Source organism: Herpailurus yagouaroundi, unplaced genomic scaffold (assembly GCF_014898765.1).
Source record: "Herpailurus yagouaroundi ecotype Mexico unplaced genomic scaffold, PumYag 222, whole genome shotgun sequence".
Taxonomy (NCBI): domain Eukaryota; kingdom Metazoa; phylum Chordata; class Mammalia; order Carnivora; family Felidae; genus Herpailurus; species Herpailurus yagouaroundi.
In genome coordinates, this window is record NW_024412453.1 from 13,052,058 (window position 1) to 13,067,693 (window position 15,636).

The following is a 15,636-nucleotide window of genomic DNA, read 5'->3' on the forward strand; positions in this document are numbered from 1 at the left end:
GAGAGAGAGGGAGGGAAGGAGTGGCGGAGGGAGGGAGGGAGAGAGGTGCAGCCAGGAGCCAATGTATGCAGACAGCTGCCAGAAGCCGGAAGAGGCAAGGGATGAATTCTCCCCTCCAGCCTCTGGGGAGTGTGACCCTCCTGACACACTTGATTTTGACTTCTGGCTTCCAGAACTCTAGAGAAGATGTTTCCTTCATTCAAAGCCACCCAATGTCTGTGGTACTTTGTTATGGCGGCCACAGGAAACTAGCAAGGTTTTGGTATGAGGAAGTGGAACGTGGAGGAAAAGGTGAGGGGGTATCTGCATCATCTTCCAGACCTCAGGCGCGTTCCCACACAACGACAGCTAAGCTCGGTTCTTCCTGATGATGGTGTATGCTGTCCATGTGTGGTTCCTTGAAAATGCGAACAGTAACAATGCCAACCAACCTATATGATAGGGTTATTGAGAGGATTTGACTCGTTTCATATGTATCCAGAGAGCATCTGGCATAAAATCTGTACTATTTAAGTGTTAACTTCAATTTCTGCTATTGTTGCTGTTATTTATTATTGTTATAACGATTATTTGCCAGAATTTACATGCCTTCTTGATTCTTCCAGGGGTCTATTGAAATAACTTCATTTGCATATGTTTTTATAGAAAATAGAAGACTAGAGGCCATTCTCCAGGGGTGCCTGGGTGGTTCAGTCAGTTAAGCATCCGGCTTTGGCTCAGGGCGTGATCTCGCGGTTCGTGGGTTTGAGCCCCACGCCAGGCTCCGTGACAGCTCAGAACCTGGAGCCTGCTTCAGATTCTGTGTCTTCCTTTCTCTCTGCCCCTCTCCTGCTCACGCTCTCTCTCTCTCTCTCAAACAGAAACATTAGCAATTTTTTAATAAAAATAAATTTAAAAGAAAGAGTTATTTCTGGGTGGTGGATTTGCTACAGGATTTTGTTTGCTTCTGTTTGCTTGTATCTTCTAAATTTTCAGCAACCAACACATACTACTTTCGTCAAAAGTTCAGAAATAATGGAAGGAACGCCAGTGAGTGACCAGAGTAGTAATTAGTGGAAGTTTATTGTGCACGCACCGAAAAGACAGTTTGCAACTGGGAGCTCTCAAACCAAAACGTGGAATGAGGCTCAGGAGTCCATTGTTATAAAGCTGCTTCTTTAGCGAGAAGACAGTGACTGTTTATTCTCCACAGGGATCAGTTATAATATTAGACTTTTCTTAAGTGACAGGGAATTGGTCAGTGGTTACCTCCTATCAACCTTGGGAAAGAGTTTAAGTTTTGCTTATGATTTCCAGAGGCATGAGCAAGAAATGACCCAGGTCAAGTTAGCCTTGCAAAATAAGCTAAACTAAGCTTTGTTTGTATGCCTGCACTGGTTTTGTCTGCTCAGGGAATTTTCAAGGCTGGTCTCTGTCTGCTTTGGATTTTAATGCTTTGGTAATATGAACATTAAAGATTTGTTTTTCTTTTTGGTTTTGAAGACTGCTTCGTCTTAACTCTTAACAAAAAGGAAAAAGCCCAAATTGAAGCATTTTCAATGTGCACGTTGATAGAGAACATTATATAATATTTTTGATGAAACTCTAAGATGTGTACGAATTTTCAACTAGTAACTGGGGCAAGTGATGTTGGGTGAGTGGGTGCAGAAAACAGATTTGGAAACCAATTTTAATGGTTTATGAGTGGACGAGACAGAGTAAGACTGAGATTCCTAAATGTCTTCCTAGTGGGTGTCTAAAATTTTGTCACTGTGGATTGGGTTCTCTGGGTCAGCACCCATTTCTCCAGGGAGAGTCTTTCTGGAAAGAGAAAAGCATGCAGACCAGGGTTTCATAACATAGATAGAGTTGGCATTTTGGGCTGAGTAATTCTTGGCGGGGGTGGGGGCGGGGGGCTCCCCTTTGCCTTGAGGCTGGTGAACAAACTTCCTGGTCTCCAGACATTGCCAACTGTCCCCTTGGGGGGTGGGGTGTGTGTGCAAAATCCCTTCAGATTCTACCTCGGGAAACCTTTGGTTCAGGCTGAGTTCCTGCAGACCAGTTTTCATGAAATAAAGTGAAATCCTGTGAAATGCGGATTCTCAACATCTGAGTTGCTTTTCAAGCTTCACCCTCACTAGCCATGTGACCTGTCCGTGGTGCTTAACTCTACCAAGGTGCTGGTTCTTCACTATAAAACAGGGCTAGTAACATCAACCTTCACAGATGCTTAAATGAAGGAGAGATGATATATAGACCACATTGAACCATGCCTGGCACACAGTAGGGCTTACTAAATACCTGGTCCCTTCCTTGCAAGTTGGTTGAATCCCTCAAAAATAAGAGGGATTCATTAATAACACGATATAATTGACCTCCCCCCATTAGAACCTCACCAACCAAATTATGCACATGCTTCTTTTATCAAACCCAATTTTCCAAGTCTACTTTGTCCCCACCCTAAAACCTCCAGTAAAAATAAAATAAAATATAGAAACTAAGTTGATGCAAAATTATGATTTATGTTCTTTTTGTAGTTTAGGAGGGTCTAAACAGAAAGCCCTTATCACTGAGCCTCAGCTGCTGAAGGAACCCTTTAATCATGACAGACCTTCTGGAAGAATAATAGAGATTCAGGGCCAGACATGGGTACTGAACAAGGAGGAAATACTGCCAGCGGCTACCCTACCCCTTCCTGTTGGCTGTGAGTGGCTTTAATCTGCTTCCACTGTCTTTTTGAAGTCTGGAGATATTTGAGTACAGCCTAATTAGGTAGTTGTGGGCTGAGAGAGAATTTATTTTTGTCAAACACACAGCATGGAGGGAAATGTGTCAATGATGTTTATGGAGCAAGCTGGCCTGTTTGGTACCTGTGGCTCTTGGGTCACCCTGGGTTTTCCTTGTAGTGACACTCTCTCAGAGTCCTTCTGGATGGAAGGTCTAAGTGAATCTTCTTGGCCCCCTTTCTCTGTGGCAGTGTAGAGTTTAGGTCTGAAACTGCAGTGAACTGGATTTAAGTCTTGTCTCTGTAGGTTATGAGCTGGGTGACAACCTTAAGCACACGACACCCTCTCTGAGCCTCAGTTCTCCCAGCTTTACAATGGGGATATTAGCTTAGCCTAATTAAATGAAAGAATGAAATCCCACCATTGGCAGTAATGTGGATGGAACTGGAGGTTATTATGCTGAGTGAAATATATATATATATAATTCATTATACAAGAAAAGCTTAGCCAAGTTAATTAAGTCCACATTTGTTAAATGCTTGCTATGTGTGAGGCACTCTTCTAGGTGCTGGTGATGAAAAAACAACGAAGAGGAAAACCCCACAAACAATTATCACTGATGTGCAGCTAATGTTCAGAAATGGGTTGCACAAATACACCCAAACGTTTATATATTTGTATATATGTGTGTCCCTCTACATTTTCAGGCAAATATCTTTGTTTTCTTCCCTTCCCTCTCTGATTCCTTTATCATATAATAAGGCATATTCATTTTATATCACAACATTTGAGTATCATTAACTTTTTGTTAGCACTGTCCAGTTACAGCTCATCAAGGAGAAGAGAACGTCATCCAAAGACTTTGAACATCATCTCCTAGAGAAAGTCTTCATGCTTTTCCAGCTGGGCGCAGGACAGCTGTGTGGGGTTAGGGGAAAATACAACTTTGTTATTGTCTTTATTTGCAGGTTAAGCATGGTCTAAGGGGGTGCATATGGATATTGAATCAGTTGAAAGCCTTAAGAGCAAAGACTCAGGCTTCCTGAAGAAGAAGGAATTCTGTTCCCAGACTGCAACAGAGAAACACGGTGTCTCCAGCTTTCAGATTCAAGGCTGCGATATCTACCCCTACCCGTCTCCAACCTGCCAGCTTGCCCCGTGGATTCTGGACTTGCCAGACTACAACTGTGTGACCCATTTATTTTTTCCTTCCTTTTTTCCTTCCTTCCTTCCTTCCTTCCTTCCTTCCTTCCTTCCTTCCTTCCTTCCTTCCTTCTTATTTGTTTCTGAGAGAGAGAGAGAGACAGAACATGAGTGGGCAAGGGGCAGAGAGAGAGGGAGACACAGAATCCAAAGCAGGCCCCAGGCTCTGAGCTGTCAGCACAGAGCCCCGCATGGGGCTCAACCTAGTGAACTGTGAGATCATGACCTGAGCCAAAGTTGGATGCTTAACCAACGGAGCCACCCAGGTGCCCCTGTGTGAGCCAATTTTTAGAAACAAATCTCCTCCCCCCACTCCTTCCCTCCTTCCCTCTTTCAATCTCTCTCTCTCTCTCTCTCGATATTGATTCTTGGCTCTGTCTCTTTGGAGAACTAATACAGATTTGGGTATTTCCTGACTTCATGCCACGTGGCCAACGATGAGCCTGGCTAGGAAGACATGTGTAAGGACCTGGCGTAGGAAGGGCTGGGGGGTGGAAGTGCTCGGGGTTCCCTCACTGTTTGCAATAGCATCTGTATAGAATGCATCGTGCAGCTCAGGTCAGGGGCTCCTGGGAGCCCAGCAGTTTGACTCGCACCTGTGGAGCCCTAATCCAGACGGTCTCTAATGTTCCATTTGGTCTGAAACTGTATCTCTAATGAGGGAGTGGTGAAAGCCTGGATGTGGCATCAAAGGGAGCGGGAGCAGAACACCCATCTATTTCTCCCCATGGTGGTGTCACCAACCCTGACTGCAGTGGACACAGTGGTAGCAGGTGTATTCACAGAACACATGCATAGAGAGCAGCAAGGGGTCCGGGAGGTGCAGGAGGCAGAGAGGTGTTTGATGGCGACAGGGAGGTGGGGAAGGGAGGAGCCTTGGATGAGATGGGAGGTGGGACCAGGGCGGGCAGGGAAGGAAAGGCACTGTGCCAGTTCCTTCCACCTGCTATCCCACCCCATCATCGACTCCAACACCTACAGAACAGTTTTCAAATTTCTGAAGATGTGCATCGGTCCTCGCACCCCCTAGTTTTCAGTGAGCCACTGCCCTCAGCCTCCGGTCCCCGCAGCTCACAGACCAGTAGCAAGGCTGCACAGGCACACCTCCCAAAGTGAATCAAGAAACAGTTGCTGAAACAGGAGAGACACAGATGCTAACGAGCCAGTGAGTCCTCACTACATTATCACAGTGCACCAGGCACATTGACAAAGTTACTTCGATGAACCTCACCCAAGCTCACCTCTCCAGCTTCTTTTGCTACACTTGAATTTCTGTCCTCCATGTCAGCCATTTTTACTTGCTCTAAAAGAAAACACCTCTAACATTTCCCTCCATCACTGCACTGATCACTCTTTATGCCGCAAAATTCCATTTCAAGTTCGCCTCCTGATGGCTGATGTAAGAGACCACCCTGTAAACTCCCACATGCTCACATGTCTCCCAGCATTCCTCATACTTGACTCTGATTACTTATGTACAAACCAGTCTCCCACACTAGACTCTGTGATCCAGGGGTGAAGCTGGGCCTGATTTCAGCTAGCATCCCCAGAATCTAACAGAGCACCGGGAACTCCAGTAACCTGTGTCAAGAAATGTCAGCCAAACATTTTTCACACCCTTCTCTCGGCTCCTGCCTCCACCCCAGTCATTGTAACCACATGCATCATCTCTGGCAGGAGACCCTACTCCTCTCAGAGGCAAGGCTACCATTTTATTGAGTACTTCCTGGTTCTGAGAACTTTCCAAATGTTCCTGCACACAGTCCCCCACCACCTGCAATTTTAGTGCTATAGTTCATCTGCTTCATTTACAGACAAAGAGACTGAGGCTTTGGATTTGGATGTTTCAGTGATTTGGCAGAAAGAGCTGAGACCCCAGCCCGCATCTACGGCGATGGAGACCCCCACGCTTTCACGACCGGCAAGACTCAAGTCTTTGTGTCTGCGACCATCCCTTCCCTTTTCCATCCTCCTCCCCTTTCTGCGTCTGACACTAAACTCAATGATCAGACCATCAGCGGAGCCCATCCATCTGTCAGTTGACAGGCAGCTCCTCGGAGCTCTGGTTTTCCCTATTCTGCGTCTGTATCATTCAGCAACTTCTGTTTTCCTCTGAGGTCACCCTTAAAGGTCCATGTGTCATGTTTCTCATTTCTGCCTTGTCGAGGAAATCTTGCCAGTGCATCTATCAAAGTAATCATCACAAGCCTGATGTAAGAGTATGGTTCCTCTCACATTTTTCATTACTAGATAATTTATTAATATCCTTCCTGAGCAGCACTAGATTTATCTTGATAAAACTGCTATCAGCAGCGACACAGGCAATACCGCTGGGGTGCAGCAGGAAGAGGTGTGCTCACCTCCTTCACCCCTTAACGCCTCCGGAAGCCCAACCCAGAGCCAGCCCAGGGGGGCTGCCGGGACCCAAAACATTTTATCATTTTGATAAAGTTGACCTGGGGCAGCCTCGAAGGGATTGCTACCTATCTTGAGCCTTTCTTCTCTGCTTGTGGCAAACGCAGGATTGCCTGCGCACGGGAAAGGCAGGGAGCGAGGGCTAGATGAATTACCTTCAGAGAGTTCACTGTTTATCTCGTTTTCATTGGAGCACCTGTAGCGAACAGCTTCCCCTCTGGGCTCAAGTAGGCTTTCTGGGAGGCCCTGCTGCTGTGGTTGGTGACGGACCTTTGGATTCTTTCTGAGGTGGTGCCAGAGAAGAGGGTCCTTGGGTATGTGAGCCAAAGAGGCCTCTGCGGCTTTCTCTTCTGACCTCCATCTCTCCAGGGAGGGAGCAGAGATACCTCCCTCCCTCCCTGGGGGTTAGTCACAGAAATGAAGGCACAGGAGTCCTCTTTGCAAGGCAGCCGCCTCTTTGGAGGCATCTGGCGGACGTGATTGTAGGGGTGCATTTGAGATGGGAGCGGTAACTCTGTAGCCCTGTATCTGCTGGAACTGAAAATTATTTTTTTTAATTTTTAAAAGTTTTTATTTATTTAGTTTGATATAGAGATTGAGAGTGGGCAAGCATGAATGGGGGTAGGAGCAGAAAGAGAGGGAGAGAGAATCCCAAGCAGGCTCTGTGCTGATGCAGCGCAGAGCCTGATGGGGGGGGGGGGGCTCGAACCCACAATCTGTGAGATCATGACCTGAGCCAAAATCAGGAGTAAGATGCTTAAATGACTGAGCTACCCGGGAGCTCCCAGAATTATTCTTATCTAAATTAGGTTTAGGGGAGCCTGGGTGGCTCAGTCGGTTAAGCGTCTGACTTCAGCTCAGGTCACGATCTCACGGTCCGTGGGTTCGAGCCCTGCATCAGGTTCTGGGCTGATGGCTCAGAGCCTGGAGCCTGCTTCTGATTGTGTGTCTCCCTCTCTCTCTGCCCATCCCCCGTTCATGCTCTGTCTCTCTCTGTCTCAAAAATAAATAAACGTTAAAAAAAAATTAAAAAAAAATAGATTAGGTTTCATGGCTCATTTTTCTCCACATCATCCACCAAAAAAGGTACATAGCATAAACTAAATAAACACACACACGTATTCAAAGGGGAAGGTGAGGTGTGTGAATGCACTGCATGGCTGCTACTGAGGGCAAGCGGGTCCACGTAAGCATTGCTGGTAGAGGGCTGGTTGCTTTAGCAAATCAAAATAAACGTATAGATGCTGTCACTTACACACCGGCAGGTCTAATGACTGACCTACATGTGCACGAAGAATGATTTTTGCAACGTGTTTGTTTCGCAGCCTTGTTTACACTAGTAAAGTATGTGTTGTCCCGGAAGTGAAAACTGGTTAAGTGATGGCATATCCATCTGGTGAAATATTGCACAGCCAGGCAAAGAAGGAGACAGATACGGGTATTCTGATATGCAGCAAGATACATTCAGTGATCAAAAGCAGAGTAGGGGTGCTGGGGTGGCATAGTGGGTTAAGCCTCTGACTCTTGATTTCGGCTCAGGTCATGATCTCACGGTTAGTGAGTTCCAGCCCCACATCGGGCTCTGTGCTGACAGTGCAGAACCTGCTTGGGATTCTGTCTCTCCCTCTCTCGCTGCCCTTCCCCAGTTTGTGCACAGGCTCTCTCTCAAAGTAAATAAATAAACTTTTTAAAAAATTTTGTAAAGCAAAGTAAAGATTCCTTTTGTAAAATGCTCCCCTTGTATGTACTGTGACTCTTGCCTGAAGGACACGAGAGAGTAGCCACTCTGATTTTCTGTGAGGGGGAGACACAGCCATCTGAGCGGGGGGAGGGGGGGCAGGGGCAGATTTATTATTATGCATTGTTTCATCCTGTTTACAGTTTCCTTGATAATGAGTTACCTCTTCAATTAAAAGTGAAGGCTCTTCACGGGACTCTTTTTTGCTTTTGTCTCTCTCAACACTTCTGAGGCTGGTAATTAATGCTTTTTTTTTTTTTTTTTTTTTTTTTTTGCCTCTCTCCAAAAAATGAGCTTGAGCCACAACATCTGGCTCTCCCCTCTCATTCTCCTCCATAAATAACCGAATCCATGTTGTGCAGGGGCCGTGGCCAACGGCCCCAAGGAAACAGCCTTCACCCGACGCATCACTGTCTAATTGGCAAAGCTGATTTTCATGGCAGTTATTCCCATAATGGTCTGAGGAGGAAGAACTGAGAGTGGCTGGTGTCATTTTCCCATTGCGGAAACTGAATCTCTAGGAAAAGTCACTTGTTCTCTAAGAAAAATAACGTGCTCAAAATTGCCCATTCTGCAGCAGGGAGAGCTAAGATTCAAACCCAAATGTGGCTGAATCCTTGCAACATACCCTTGCCCCTTTGCTAGACACGCACTCCTCCCAGGGTCTAGCGGAGGTGATGGCTGTGAGCTCCCATCCATTTTGCGTGACCCCCTCCCTCTCTCTGCTGTTGAACTGGGGACCTTCCCAGAGCCATTTGGTGGCTGGTGAGGCCGTGTCTGAGACCCGTGGCTCCAGGTGTCTGTTGGAGAAGGACTGGCTCCTGCAATGACTAATTTCAGTGCTGAGGACGGCTCTGGCCTCCTGGACAGATGGCCAATTGCACTAGAGCTCTCAGAGGGCACATATGTCAACAGTCGCAGGGAGTTTCAGCTGTGACCAGAGCTGGGACAGCCATCCAAATGCAGGGCCATTCGTCACTGTGGTTGATCCCATAAAATCAGTGATGAGGAGGCAGACAGGGAATGTAGCCTCAGCTTTCTGCGGCTCGGCAACGCTGGAAGAATCGAGCACACACCTGGCTCCGCCGTTGAGACCGCCCATCTTGGGACGGATTCAGAACCCACGAGGAACTGTCCTTCTGGATGTAACAGCCACACCTAGTGACCTGGTGATTGCCTTAAAAATACACAACCATTTCTGGCCACCAGTACTCAGCGCATCTTCCCCTTTGCTGCCTTACCCGGGGAGAGAGCCCTTGGATGAGATGCTCTTGTTCTGACCCCACACCCGCGTCCTCTGTCTTCCTCTCTTTCTTTGGTGTTTCACCTTGCCTTCTAATTCTGGCTTCTCCAAGATGCAGAAGAGGAGTCCCAGAAGACTGAAATGCTAATCTGGGCTCCGCTGTTTCTTAGCTGGGTGACCTCGGGGAAGTTGGAACGGTGCCTAAATCTGAAACTTCTTTATCATTCTTACGAGGGTTACGGGGGTATCATGTGTCAGATAATACCATATGCCTTCTCCAAATCAGGTGATCTAGCCTGCACGATGCTCCCTCCTACAGTTACCCCGAGACCAGAAGCAAGACTTTTCATATTCTCCACAGCAGCGATTGCAATGAGGGGCAAGGTTGTTTCATGGTCCCTACCTCACGGAATGACTGGCAATGTCTGGAAACATTTTTGGTCATCTGAAGGGGATGGGAGGGGTCAGTATTATTGGTGGGTTTAAAGTTGAAGGGAGAGGAATTTGGATTTATAAGGACCCAGAATCAGTAATCAATACCACGGTGATACACAATTTGAGCTCCAGAATTAAATAAGGGAGCTCAAATATGGATTCTGCTATTTACCTGTGTCATAAAGCCGTGGCTCTCCCCTGCGGCAACTGTTTTCCAAGGGACATTTGGTGAAGTTGGAGGGTATTTTCAATCATCACAACTGGGGAGGGGTGCTATTGACGGAAGTGGGTAGAGACGAGGGATGCCATTAAACATCATAGAGTGCACATGACGGCCCCCACAATAGAGAGTTTTCCAGTTCCCCATGTCAGTCAAGCTAAGGCTGAGAAACCCTCACAATGTGCGGTTTGTTTATTTTTTCCATTACCATATTTACACTGTCTTTCAGCTTTATAAACATCAGGAACTCTTATAAAGCTACCTTGTTGAGGAAATGATCTGCTAGTGTTTATTAAACTGTATGGAAAAGCACAGTCTGTGGAATGTTATGGAATCGTGTGAGGTGGGAGGGTGGAACAGAGGGGTCCTCAGACTGTTGAAACTTGGAAATCCCCCCTATTCATACTGAGCTGCAACCTAAAGACCCTGATTAGCTTTGAGGAAAACGTTAAACAAAAAATGTATGGGGTTTGGAGGCTGTGTAGAAAAGGAGAGAGGAGAGTGGATTGGAGGTGCCCAGGCTTAGAACGAGGCACAAGAGGGACCTGAAGCAGATGAGGCAAGCCTGGCTAGCCAACCAAAGGGGACGGGGGGGGGGGGGCTCCTGATACTGTGTGAATAACCCCAGAGTGCTAATAAGAACTTTAGCACCTGTATGCTAGAAGTACCAGCTGAGGAAATTGTGCTGGAGGCAGCTAAGAGCAATCAGTACAGCCTGAGTGATACACAAGCGGGAGAAAGATCAGTCTGCTTTTAGAGAAGGGGTCAATGCAGAAGTTCATGTACTCAGTGTGATGGTTAAGTTTATGGAAACTTGACTTGGGTCACGGGGTGCCTGGATATTTGGTCAGAGATTATTCTGAGTCTTCCCACAAGGGTGTTCTGGAGAGATTAACATTTGAATCAATAGATGGAGTAAAGCAGATTGCTCTCCCTAGTGTGGGTGGGCCCTACCCAACCAGGTGAAGACCTGAATAGAACAAAAGAGCTTCCAGTGAACAGGGGGTGCTCCTGCAGCCTGCATGACCGAGCTGGGGCAATGGTCCTTTCTGGCTCTCAGACTGAGACTGAACCATCAGCTCTTCCTGGGTGTGGAGCCTGCTACTGCTTGAGCTGGAAAACACCACTGGATCTTCTGGGTTTCCAGCTTGCTGACTCACCCTGCAGACCTGGAGGCTTGTCGACCTCCATATTCATGTGAGCCAATTCCTTATGATTAATCTTTCTTTCTGTGTCTGCTTCTCTCTGTGTATATATATATATCTCCTGTTGGTTCTATTTCTCTGGAGCAGCCTAACACATTCAGTGATGAGTCCCTACTGTGTGCATTGCACTTAGCCCACTTCTATGCATAATGTGAGGGAGAAAATGCCAGGTTCTACACGATAGGATGGACAAATGTCTGTGGAGGTTTAGATGGTGACGGATGAGACAATTTGCTTTATAGGAGGCAGTGGACATTTGACACTAAGCTGTAAGAAGGGGCATCCAACATATACTGAGCATCTATTTTATATTAGTGCACTGTATTTCCCCATAAAACTTCAGAAACTAAACACTATACTTCTCATTCTCCAGAGGGAGAAAAAGAGCCAGGATTCAAATCCAGACCTGTTGGTTCTAGGACCCCTGTATTATGGGCTCTTGATGCTTGCTGGGCTAACATCAAGATCATCAGACAGCCTGAATGGCAGAATCACCACGAGGCAAGCTTGAATCCTAGTCAACTGAGGGTTGAACTCAAGCCAACCTCCTGGCATCTAGAAAGTTAGAAGTCAACTTTCACATTCTGGATCTAAAAAAAAAAAATCAAAGACATATAAAACTGTATGAGATCTGGTCTTGGGAACTGTAAAATTGGTATCAGACACCCATTCATGGACATTCTGCAAGAAATCAATGGTCTAATTTATGTAAAACATCATCATGGTGTCTGTTGTGACAGAAGTTGCAACATTTTCGATATTCACTTCTGTTCACATTGCCATTCCAGGCCAGCACAGTCTTGCCGAATGTCACATGTTTCCTGTGCCCGGCCTAAACTAATTATCCTTTTGGTTGCTTGCAAACACTCCTCCTAAACCCAGATTTCTTGCAACTCTGACCCTTCTGACTGGAAATGGTGGGTTTATGACCAGGTGTTCTTACACTCACAAGTTCCAGAGTGAGCCCTAGGAGGGTGAAGATTTACACTTACAATTTTCTCTCCAGAATCACCTACACAATAACACAAATCCCAGAAAAGTCTTTAAATCTACACTTTTATCAATCTATTTTTTAAGGCATGGTGTCCTTAAACCATCGTGATTCACAGAGTAATCAAGAGGAGCTTAACGGATGATGAGGGATTTAAGAGCTAGACCTTGGAACCACATGCCAATTTCTAAAGCACTTAAAAGAAGGCAATGTGGATGTCGTTTATGTATGTGCATTTAAGAGAAAAGAGGGGCAAGCACAAAATGGGTAGGGTTGGGGGGCACACACTCCAAACTTGGGCGTATGGATATGATGAAGTAACAAACCCATCAGAAACTCCAAGTCAATTTATTCCATCATTAAATGAGTGCTTTATGTCAACAATGGTGCAAGATCCACAGGAGACATTTGATGTCAGAGAGCATAAATTCCCAACCAGGTGGCTGGGGAGGTGGAGCGATGAGTCAGGAAGTCAATAACTAGAGTCTCTTGTCAAGGTTATTTAGCAGATGGAAAAGTCTCCATAAAACCCCAATGGTCCCCTCTGGAACCCTCTGACTGCGCTGATTCTTACAATGAGTCTTAAGTTCCAGTGGGTGCTATAAAAGAAAACAATAATGATGACAAAAGAGGCTCAACAAGGTTAGTCAAAGACTGAACCTCACAAGGGAGGTGGAAGTCTTCTGTGTACGAGTGCCAATGTGCCTTTCCTGCCCATCGTGGGGAGAAGGAAATGGCTGAGAGAGCTTTGAAAACTCCCAGGGTAGCAGTTAAGCTTCTAAATCCTCCACTCCTTTCCTTAGGAATGAGGGAGTCTCATTAGGGATCGAGACTGGAGTAGGCTTGAAGAACTCCATTTGGAGGCACCAAAGTGAGATGGGCTCAATGTCCTCTGGGTTCTTTCTCCCAGAGTGAGGTAGAGTTTGGGTCCCATTAGGGCAGGGCCCACCTATGGCCAAATGAGAGGCCCAGAGCCCTGGCTTCAAAAGGAGAGATCACCTGGTAGACTAGAAAGAACATCTTTGCAGTCAGACACACGGATATTGAACTCCGATACTGATTCTTTAATATGTGCGTCTTGGCATCCTTTTCTGGGAAAGGTGGGCAATGATGCATCCTTTACACTAGGACTTGCTGATTCAATGAAATGATGTGGTCAAATTATCTAACACTGTTCTGGGCACAGCTTAAGTGCTCGGAAAATGGAAAATTTCTGACCCATTGCTTTTTGGATCTAGAGAAACTGTATCACTGAGCAGACATAGATGTTGATTTGGACCTCAGAAGCCCCACAGATGGATCTGGGCCTGCCCACCTCTTCTATGTTCAATTCTGTTTTCTGTCTTCCCGCCTGCCTTCCCTCTGCTTGTATTCCAACTTAGAGCTGGCCCATCTTCTGATCCTGTTTCCTTCCTACTCCGACATTTCCCAAACCAGGCTTTGCTTTACCACAAACCCCGCCCAGGTATTTCTGTGATCAGGAGCATCCTTTTCCAGCTCTGCCATCCCTTTGCATGAAGTCTCCGTGGTCAACTTCTACACACTGATGCTCTCTTCTCACAGAGACTGAAGCCACTGTTTTCTGGAAAGCGCACGTGGTGGAAAATCAAGGCCGTCTGTCCCCCCTGATCCCACCTGCATGCAGGCTGGGAGCCAAAATTCAGAATAGAAAGTCTCAGCTGCCATCTTGTGATGGAGAAGAAAAAGTGTACCTCATTTATTGGCTCTTTCTAGAGCAGAGAGAACAAAGACCAGACGCACATCTCAATAGATTCTCTCAGGACAGGAAAAAAGTGCTGTGAGCAGTCAGGCTTTGTGGTACAGTGAGGTTTCCCTCTGAATGCTGAAGGGGGTCTTCTGGGTATAGGAGGGGAGAAAGGTCATTCCATTCAGAAAAGACAGGATATATGAACATGCACAGACAGGTTCAAAAAAGTCCTTTATGGTTGAAGCTGAGAAGGTAACAGAAGAGGAGACTGAGGAAGAAGTGTGAACACATGGAAGAAAGTGGGCCAAGAAAGAGGCAAGAAAACCAGTCATAAAATTGTGGCAAACATTTGCTGTGTCCTGCTGTAGGAATTCAAAAGGGACTTCAAGAACATTTACTTAATTTTGACAAGATCAGGGATGAGATCTCCTCCAGACAGACACCTAAAACAGATTCCATTGCTAGAGAACAGGGCTCCCTCAGTCACTCAGAATCAATGGGAAAGATATCTTGGAACAAGTATTTTGGGCTAAGATGAAAACAGGATGAAATGCTCATGTTCTTACAGTCCTATTTGAGAGAGAAAATTCACCATGAGTTCCAAGCATATCCATATTCAAGATGACAATCCAACAGCGAATGCTCAGGGACATTAACAGGAGGAGTGACAAGGAACAGAGCGAAGGAGTTAACATTTGAAGGGAAAAAGGATTGAGGATTATATGGAAAAGTTGAAATGCATTCAAGAAAGCAATAAAGACTAGTGAACCAGAAACTCCCTGCTCACTTATGATAAAATATCTAGTTAATACCAAATAAAAGATTCAAATAGACTTGTTATGGTTCTTTAGAAAGTCTCTCTAAAATAATGCCAATATCCCCCGTTTTTTAAAGAAGCATTTTCACAAATAAAGTGTTGCCTTTAGGAAGGAAGACTGGCTATGGGGAGTAAGCAGCTTAGTTTGAAGGAAAAAGATATGAGGGGAACATAATTTCTGAACTTGGAATTGTTCTTAGACACAGTTTCAAGAATCCTGCCTTGCAAACAACATCTACCATTTATTCTGTATTGGTGTCGTCAGCTTCCATCCCACCACACTCACCTCGAGCCCCCAAAACACACACTGCTTGAGTGGAAGAGATGGAAAATCAAATTGACAATTTTAGCAAAGGGTGAATGGTGCTCTCAAAAATGAAAACATTTGGTACTTTAAGAGCACAGAGGAGGGAATGCTCAGTGGCTGGGAACATTAGGAGGACATCATGGAAGAGATGATAGTTGAGCTCATTCTTGAAGAATCAGTAGAAGTTCACCAGCTTGGAGAATGCCTTCAGCTTGGAAAGTTCTGGTCATCCCTACTGCAGAGGACAGCCAGAAAGTCTCAGTCAGGTGGGTTTCTGGGCTGAAGGAGAGTGAATGCAGCTGGACAAAAGACCAGGGGGTTACCAAACCACAGACAGAAGAGTCTTTATCTTCTTTCTTGAGCTGTGAATTAACCATCGTTGCTTATGAGAAGAATACATATGTGAACAGGGATCTGATCCCACGATTAAGGCACAGCATTGATGGAGACAGTTTTGAGATCAAAAGTTTGCTGCAAACGCTAAAGATTCTTACTTCCTAAGGTTGCCCAAGAGCAGTGGTAGCATGGATAAGGAAGGGGGACAGAGTCTCCATTAATGAACATTTCCCTTTCGTATCGTAGATGCTAACCAAAAATAAAATAAATAAAATAAAATAAAATAAAATAAAATAAAATAAAATAAAATAAA